This window comes from Rhinopithecus bieti, unplaced genomic scaffold (genome assembly GCF_001698545.2).
Source record: "Rhinopithecus bieti isolate Rb0 unplaced genomic scaffold, ASM169854v2 scaffold_23405, whole genome shotgun sequence".
NCBI classification, from domain to species: domain Eukaryota; kingdom Metazoa; phylum Chordata; class Mammalia; order Primates; family Cercopithecidae; genus Rhinopithecus; species Rhinopithecus bieti.
In genome coordinates, this window is record NW_016811519.1 from 2451341 (window position 1) to 2460495 (window position 9155).

Genomic DNA, 9155 nt, shown 5'->3' on the forward strand with positions numbered 1-9155 from the left:
TTAGGCTGTTTGAATCTTTTCAGAACTCGTGTAGGCCAAATATTTTATTACTGAGAGAAAATTTATTAGAATGTCTACTATGCCTGTATTTAAAATGTCAGCCTCATGATTCATTTTCTTTTGTCAGTTCTCCTATGTGCTTGAACACGTAATTAACAAAGTCTTTCTTATTTGTTTATTTTGGGATGGAGTCTCACTCTGTTGCCCAGGCTAGGGTGCAGTAATTTGATCTTGGCTCACTGCAACTTCCACCTCCTGGATTCAAGCAATTTTCCTGCCTCAGCCTCCAGAGTAGCTGGGATTACAGGTGCCCACCACCACACCTGGCTAAGTTTTTTTTTTGTATTTTTAGTAGGCATAGGGCTTCACCATGTTGGCCGGGCTGGCTTCAAATTCCTAACCTCAAGTGATCTGCCTGCCTCAGCCTCCCAAAGTCCAAGGATTACAGGTGTGAGCCACAGCGCCCACCCATTAACAAAGTCTTTCTTAACAAAATCTGCTGGCTGGGAGGGCAAGGGTGTCTAGAAGGAAGAAGTTTGAGGGGTAGGAGGGATGCAGATCTGGGATTAGGCCAGGTTAAGACTAAAGGAGGGGTCCCTGGGCCAGCCCTCAGGACTGGAGAACCCCTGAGCTAGACAGGAGCAATGCCCCATCACCCTTACCCCAAATACACCTGGAGGATCTGAGTGTTGTCCTTCTCCTTGACTACTGAGAAAGGAGAACTAGTCCCTGGAGAAACAGATAAAAGAGGTCAGTACCCTGGATTGCATCCTTAGACTACCAGTACTATTTTATCATCTACTAATTAATTCTCTGGGCTCTAGAATGTGTCTTTTCCATAATCAGCTACAAGTTTAGTTTCATATGTGGGTACTTAACAAATATGTATAAAAGGGAATCAGTGTTTAAGTACATTCTTGTACCTGATGCTTTATTTTCATTTCCTTATTGAATCTCCTCTACACCCACGTGTAGTTGTATTCTTACCCATCTATTGTATGAGAGAAACAAAACTCAAAAAGGCCAAGTAGCACACTTATGCAAAGGAACACACTTGTGAAAAATTGGTCTGGCATTCAAATTTAGGTCAGATTCCAAAGCCCCTGCTCTTTCTACAATTGCCTCGTGGAGGCTGGTGAGATGTAGATTTCCTCACAAGCTGAGGAAATTGAATTTGGCATTGAATAGCGTCATCCAAATTCTTACCTCTGAAAATAGTTCTGGCAGCTCCTCAAGTAACTGCTTTGTAATTTGTTGCCTAACATTCATTTTTGTTTGATAACATTTCCAATATTTAAATACATTGAAGATTTTGTTGATCTGCTGACATTTAAATTAGTTTTTGCATCTTTCCTTCTGACAATTTTAGGTCATTGAATTTCAGAACAGAGTCATGATCATAAAAAAAGAGTTTCCACCATATGTAAAAAGACTATGATATTATACACAGAAAAAAAGACCAAAGACGAAAGTTCTGAAACTATATACTTCTCAGAGAGGAATTCAACAAACGCCTTTACCAAATCATGTTGAGAGCTGGTTAGAATGCAGAATCTTGAACCCCACCCTAGAGATACAGATCTGGACATGGGACTTTATTACCTACATTTTCAACACAAAAGTTCAGGAGTCACCGCTATAAACAATGCACTGTGAAAGAAATTATGTTGTAAAGACCCAAACCTTGGAAGTTTTTATATCTGGAGAGTTCCAAAGAGTGCCACTTCCAGTTCCAGAGGTCTTGGATTTGAAATGGACATAAGTGAAACCGACTGGACTTTTTCTGTGCAAATACACTATTTCTATGGGAAAATAAGAGTTTTGAGCATGTTATTATTGGCATTAAGTGTGGTAAATAAGATTAACCAATCTACATTTATCACAAATCAGCAAACTAGCACATGTACAAAAACTAAGAAAGGTCCTAGGCCTTAGGCAACTGGCTCACTGTCTTCCTCTCCTTCCTGTTCTCCCTGAATTAATCTTATCCTTCTATCACTGTGATTATGTCTGCTTTGCTCCCCCCACTTTTTCCTGTTTCATAGTGATTATACTCAAAACCTCATATGTCAACATAAAAGAATTTTTGCCTTATGTATATGACATGTAAAACCACTGGTTTCACACCCCTGTCAACTCCATGCCTGCATCACCTTCCAGCTTTGCTAACCTCTCACTTCAACCTTGCAACAATGCCAGACTGTAGTTCCCTGACTACCTTATGCTCATTCACACTGCATCCTTCACTTTTGGCAAAATGACCTTCAACTCATCACCTTCTTGACCTGATTGATATCAACTTATCTTTCAACAATTACTTCCTGGAAGCCTTCCGTGATGCTCTGGTCCCATTGTGGGTAAAGTGAGGTGTTCTCATTTCTGACTGCACATCAGAGTCATTTAGGTAACTTTCGATAATAAATACAGCCTCTAAAACTCTCTTATGGTTACTGTTTGCAAGGTATATCTTTCTCCATACTTCTATTTTTAACATATTTATGTCTTCGAATCTAAACTACGTCTCTCAAAGACAGGATATAGTCAGGTCTTGCTATTTTTACATAATCTAAACATGTTTCCCTTCTGATTTGAGTGTCTGTTCCATTTACATTAATGGGATGATTGTTACGGGTGGATATATTTGTTTTTCCACTTAATGTGGTAGATGTATTTGCTTTTAGATTGATTTTTTTAATTTTAGTGTAATTATTGATATACTTGAATTTGTTTTTAGTATGCTTCATCATTTTTGTTCCTGTTTCTCCATGTACTGCTTTCTTCTGTGTAAAGATTTTTTAGTATACAATTACTATTCTTCTGTTCGATTTTCATGCGTAATTTTGAGTTATTTTCTTAGTGGTCATTCTAGGGTTTATCATATACATCTTTGACTTACCCCAATCTACTTCAGATTAATAACGACTTAATTTTAGCAACATATATCAATTTAGCTTTTGTAGAGTTTTATTTCCTCCTCCCTACTCTGTGCTATTATTCTCAGACATATCACACTTCATCTATGTTATAAAGCCAAAACTACATTGTAATAGTTATTGGTTTAAATAATATTTTTTTAAAGTTAAGAGAATACAAGAGAAAACAATTATATACACACACACACACACACACATATATATCCATCCTATATTTACCCACATGTTTCCCATTTCTGGTTTGCTTACCCCTTACTGTGTATTTATGTCACCATCTTATGTCATTTCTTTTCATGAAGGACTTCCTTTAGTATTTGTTGTAGGACAGGGCTGCTAGCAATGAATTTTCTCAGTTTTGGTTTATCTGAAAATGTTTTTATTTTATCTCTATTTCAGAAGAGAATAGTTTCACTGACTATAGAATTCTTTGTTTACAGGTTTTTCTTCTTTTAGCATTTTGACTATGTCACGCCACGGCTTTCTTACCTCTCATGTTTCTCATGAGAACTCAACCACATTAACTGTGTAATGGTTTCCCTGTACATAAGTCAATTTTTTTTTTTACTGTTTTTAACACTTTACCTTTTTGTCCTTCAGTAGCTTAATTGATGGCATATACACCTCTGAATCACATTGTATTTTTCCTTCTTGGAGTTTGTTGTGTTTCTCGTATCTATAGATTAATGTTTTTTTCTCAAATTTAGGAAGTTTTTGGTCATCATTTCTTCAAATATTTTTTTCTGACCCTTTCCCTCATTACTCCCTTTATGGGACTTCCACTACCTGAATATTGTTTGCTTATTGGTTGGTTGGTTGGTTGGTTGGCTGGTTGGTTAGTTTTTTGAAACAGAAAGTCTGTCACCCAGGCTGGAGTGCAGTGGTAAGATCTCAGCTCACCGCAACCTCCACCTCCTGGGTTCAAGCAATTCTCCTGTCTCAGCCTCCAAAGTAGCTAGGATTACAGGTGCGCACCACCACATCTGACTAATTTTCGTATTTTTAGTAAAGACAGGGTTTCATCATGTTGGTCAGGCTGGTCTTGACCTCCTAACCTCAAGTGATCCTCCTGCCTCGGCCTCCCAAAGTGCTGGGATTGCAGGTGTGAGCCACCATGCCCTGTCTATATTGTTATTTTTGATGTCCCACAGATCTCAGATCCTCTTCATTTTTTTCTGAAAATTTGTATCTCTGCTCTTTGGATTGAATAATTTCTATTGCTCTGTCTTCAAGTTCACTGATTCTTTCTTCTGTCATCTCAAATCTGTTAGGCCTATTTAGTGAATCTTACACTTTGGTTATTTTACTTAACTCTAAAATGTTCACCTTTTAAAAATACAGTTTCTGCTTCTCTGTTCGGATTTCCTATATGTTGAATCATTTTTGTAATATTTTCTTTCAATGCTTTGAATATATTTATAATAGCAGCTTTGAAGTCTTACATAAGTCCAACATCTGGACCCATTCAGAGTCCATTTCTATTGATAATTTTTTTCCTCTGGTGTATGCATGCATCACACTATGCTTTTCTTGACTCATAATTATTTTGTTTTAACTGAAATTTTAGATCATATATTGTAGCAACTCAGGATTGTGATGTATTTTTCTAAGGGCCTTTTTTTTTCTTTTAAGTAACTTGCCTGTGCTTAAACTGTGGACTCTATCTCCCCTGTAGTATGAAGAAGTTAATTCGTAACTCAGTTTTAAGCATTTATTTTATTTGTTAGCCTGACTTCTGATGGTCCATCCTTTTATCCACATACTTTAGTGGTGGGCCAATGATTTAGCTGGAGGTTGTGGTCAAACATCTCAAGTGTGTAAAACTTCTACACTCCACCAATCTGTGTATATGTTGAGGAATGCATTCAAAGTTCAACAAGTTTTCAATTCTTCATCGGCTTCATTTTCCTCTGGACTCTCTTAGGTCTTCCCTGTGCATGTGCATAGTTTCCCAGTTAGCTAGCATGTGTGGAGAGCTTATCCTAACCTTTCTATTCTGTGTCATTTCCAAGTTTCTTCAGTTAAACGTATGGATGGTCTATCGCTCACCCAATCAGGGCCACAACTTCAAGCTAGCAAAGCTACAGGTTTTCCCCATTTGCTTACAACTAAGTTGGTCACCTTTAACTGACAAAGCTTCAAGTTTTTGCCCTCAGTCCAAATCAAGTCTAACCCTCTGTTAGAAAAAAATGATGGGTATTGTTCCAGCCCTGTACTGGTAAAACTGCTGTTCTTGCTAATCAAGCTTGGATGGAGAGAATGAGAACCTTATATTTTTTTTTCTTGTAAACATGACAGTTAATATTAAATTCACATCTGACTGAAACACAAAGTCAGGCTTTACAGGTGAACAGGTTAATGAACTAAGATGTCTTCGTTTTTGGGGAAAAAAAATAAAAGTACAGGCTCTGATTATTTATCATTAGAAATATTTTAGTTTTTTATTATTATTTTGGCTATGAGGTATTTTTCCTTGTTATTTCCTCTGTAATTTAGCAGTTAGCCAGTTTCCACCTGCCTAATATTCTCCCACTGTACACACCTGGCTGTTTATTCTGACCAAATCTATTGATGATTTTACATACAACCATCATACAGATGGTAAAAGTACTAGGAAAAAATGGGTCAAGTGAACTGGATTCTAGTTTCCAGCTTAGTTGCTAACAAAGCTAAACCATCTCAGCCAAAGTAGACAACATATAGAGGTTAGTTCATGTCCTCTAGTCCTTTCATGCAAGGAACAGCCATTTGTTGGCTCCACTGAATAGCCGAAGTGGGTAAGAGAAGGTGAGTAGTAGCAGTAAACCAAAGGTAAAGAAAGAAAATACTAGTACAAAGTGGCAGTCATAAAAAAAAAAAAAAAAAAAAAAAAAAATCTTTCCCTTTCTGGCTTCCTTTAGATTCTACCTTTTTTTTTTTTTTCAAAGAAACCAAACATAATAGATACGATAAATGCATACATAAATATAAGCCAATGTAGTCAGTGCAAAAATGTATCATGAACTAAGACAGTCAAAGGAAGAAGAGATTGCTTTTTGAGGTGGAGATGAGAGTTGAGAAGAGGGTATAATGGAGCTTAGGGACAGAAAAAAAAATTTAGTGATGTTCAAATTAGAAATGAGTCTTTGTATTAAGGTAAAACTAGATGACTAGATAACAAATGTAGATGATGTCTTAGTGGGCTAACACAACAGAAGCATAAATCTCACTCAGGTGAGAAACCAATCAGGTGGGAGAAAGAGAGGTCAGGGTGGACTTTGCTTCACATGATCATTAACATTCAAGGATCGAAGCCGATGGAGCCTTCAGCAACTTCAGTGTATGGCTTCCAAGATTACTCTGGGAATCAATATCTAGCTAACAGTTGGGGAAAGAGAGGAATGTTTAAGGGAGAGATTTGTAGAACAGACTTTTACTCACATCCTATCATTAGAAAATGAGTCATTTAGGTCCTCCTAGAGGGTAGGGGGATGAAGGAAGAGGACTTGTTGCTACATTTAGTCCCTGGTAAGTCAACTGCTTCCTAGCAAGAATTCTTTCCTTTAAGAGAGGCCCAAATTATGTGGACAGCTAACATTTCTGCCACAGCTTTAAATAACTAGTAGACTTCAGATGATCAAGGATTGGGAAACAATGAGAGGCATCATTCCTACTTATGGTTTTGTCTGTATTTGATTTTGATTTTCCTTTACGGAAATAACCTTTACTCTTCCCAGTCCATGTGATTTGATAAGACTCATACCAGGGACAGGTATGGAAACCATGCTTGACCAATCAGTACATTCCACCTCCAACTACTTTGCTTGATTCAAGGGTGGGTAGGGATGTAAGCCAATAAGATTCACATCCAAGATTTTTACAGAAGTTATCAAGAAGGCATCTGAGAGGTGTTCTTTTTTCTTTGTTCCAACAGTTGCTAAGCTGGTGGGATATGTTTGCAACTCCTGGTGCCTACATATTACCTTTCATGGAAGAGCCTATCTAGAAATAATAGTCATACAAAGGAAATCAGAAAAAAAGAGATAGAATAAAATGGCTTTCTTGATCCAGGAATGCCTAATACCAAGGACATTAAATTCCCCTTTTTCTCAAATAAATTCAAGTTGGATTTTTTTTAACTTGCAATTAAGGGCCCTTATTAATATAGGTGAAAAATAGGAGCCATTTGTTTTAAAAAGCAGTCTAATTTGTGTGGAATTAGGAAACATGGAGGAGAATAATAAGGGATAAGACTGAAAAGTCAGTTTCGCTTTGAAGCATAGAATTCTTTAAAAGTTAGGTTAGGAATTTGGGATTTAATGAAAGCCTACTAAACTGAAGCCAGGAGAGGAAAGTAACTCAGGTCACAAAGCTAGAAGGTAGTGAAGTTAGGATTCAATGCATACCTCTGATTCCAGTGCTGCATGTCTAATACAGTAGCTATTAGCCACAGGTGGCCATTAAATTTAAATTTAATTTAAAATTCAATTATTTATTTGTCATAAACAATTTCAAGTACTCAATGGCAATATAAAACTACTGGATGCAGCAGCGGCCTCCAACCTTTTTGGTACCAAGGACCAGTTTCATGGAAGAACATTTTTGCACAGGGTTGGAGTGGGGATAGTTTTGAATGAAACTCCTCCACCTCACATCATCAGGCATTAGCTTCTCATAGGGAGCACACAACATAGATCCCTTGCATGCACAGTCCACTATAGAGTTTGCACTCCTGTGAGAAGCTAATGTCGTCGCTGATCTGGCAGGAGGCAGAGCTCAGGCAGTAATGCTCACTTGCCTTTTGCTCACCTCCTGCTGTGCAGCCCAGTTCCTAACAGGCCAAGGACTGGTACTGGTTTGTGGCCCGGAGGTTGAGGACCCTGGGGCTACAGTATTGGACACTACAGATGGGAAGCATTTTCATTACCAAAGAAGATTCTGTTGGATAGCTGTTTTCTAGAGGGGTGTGTGTGTGTGTGTGTGTGTGTGTGTGTGTGTGTGTGTGTGTGTTCATGACTAAAACAGGAAGCCAGATTACCATTCATTTAAGTTACTGAACTATATTTGGGCTGAAATCTCTATTTAGAAAACCTAATCCACAACTTAATATTTTCACTTCGGAAAGTCTTATTTATTTATTTATTTATTTTCAAAATGTGGTATGATTTATTATTCTTGGCAACTGTTGAGATTCTTTTTTTATTATTATTATACTTTAAGTTCTAGGGTACACGTGCACAACGCACAAGTTTGTTACATATGTATACTTGTGCCATGTTGGTGTGTTGCATGCATCAACTCATCAGCACCCATCAACTCATCATTTACATCAGGTATAACTCCCAATCCCATCCCTCCCCTTCTACCCTCCCCATAATAGGCCCCGGTGTGTGATGTTCCCCTTCCCGAGTCTAAGTGATCTCATTATTCAATTCCCAACTATGAGTGAGAACATGCAGTGTTTGGTTTTCTATTCTTGTGATAGTTTGCTGAGAATGATGGTTTCCAGCTGCATCCATGTCCCTAAAAAGGACACAAACTCATCCTTTTTTAATGGCTGCATAGTATTCCATGGTATATATGTGCCACATTTTCTTAATCCAGTCTGTCACTGGTGGACATTTGGGTTGATTCCAAGTCTTTGCTATTGTGAATAGTGCCGCAATAAACATACGTGTGCATGTGTCTTTATAGCAGCATGATTTATAATCTTTGGGTATATACCCAGTAATGGGATGGCTGGGTCATATGGTACTTCTAGTTCTAGATCCTTGAGGAATTGCCATACTGTTTTCCACAATGGTTGAACTAGTTTACAATCCCACCAACAGTGTAAAAGTATTCCTATTTCTCCACATCCTCTCCAGCATCTATTGTTTCCTGACTTTTTAATGATTGCCATTCTAACTGGCATGAGATGGTATCTCATTGTGGTTTTGATTTGCATTTCTCTGATGGCCAGTGATGATGAGCATTTTTTCATGTGTCTATTGGCTGCATGCATGTCTTCTTTTGAGAAATGTCTGTTCATATCCTTTGCCCACTTTTTGATGGGGTTCTTTGTTTTTTTCTTGTAAATTTGATTGAGTTCTTTGTAGGTTCTGGATATTAGCCCTTTGTCAGATGAGTAGAATGCAAAAATTTTCTCCCATTCTGTAGGTTGCCTGTTCACTCTGATGGTAGTTTCTTTTGCTGTGCAGAAGCTCTTTAGTTTAATTAGATCCCATTTGTCAATTTTGGCTTTTG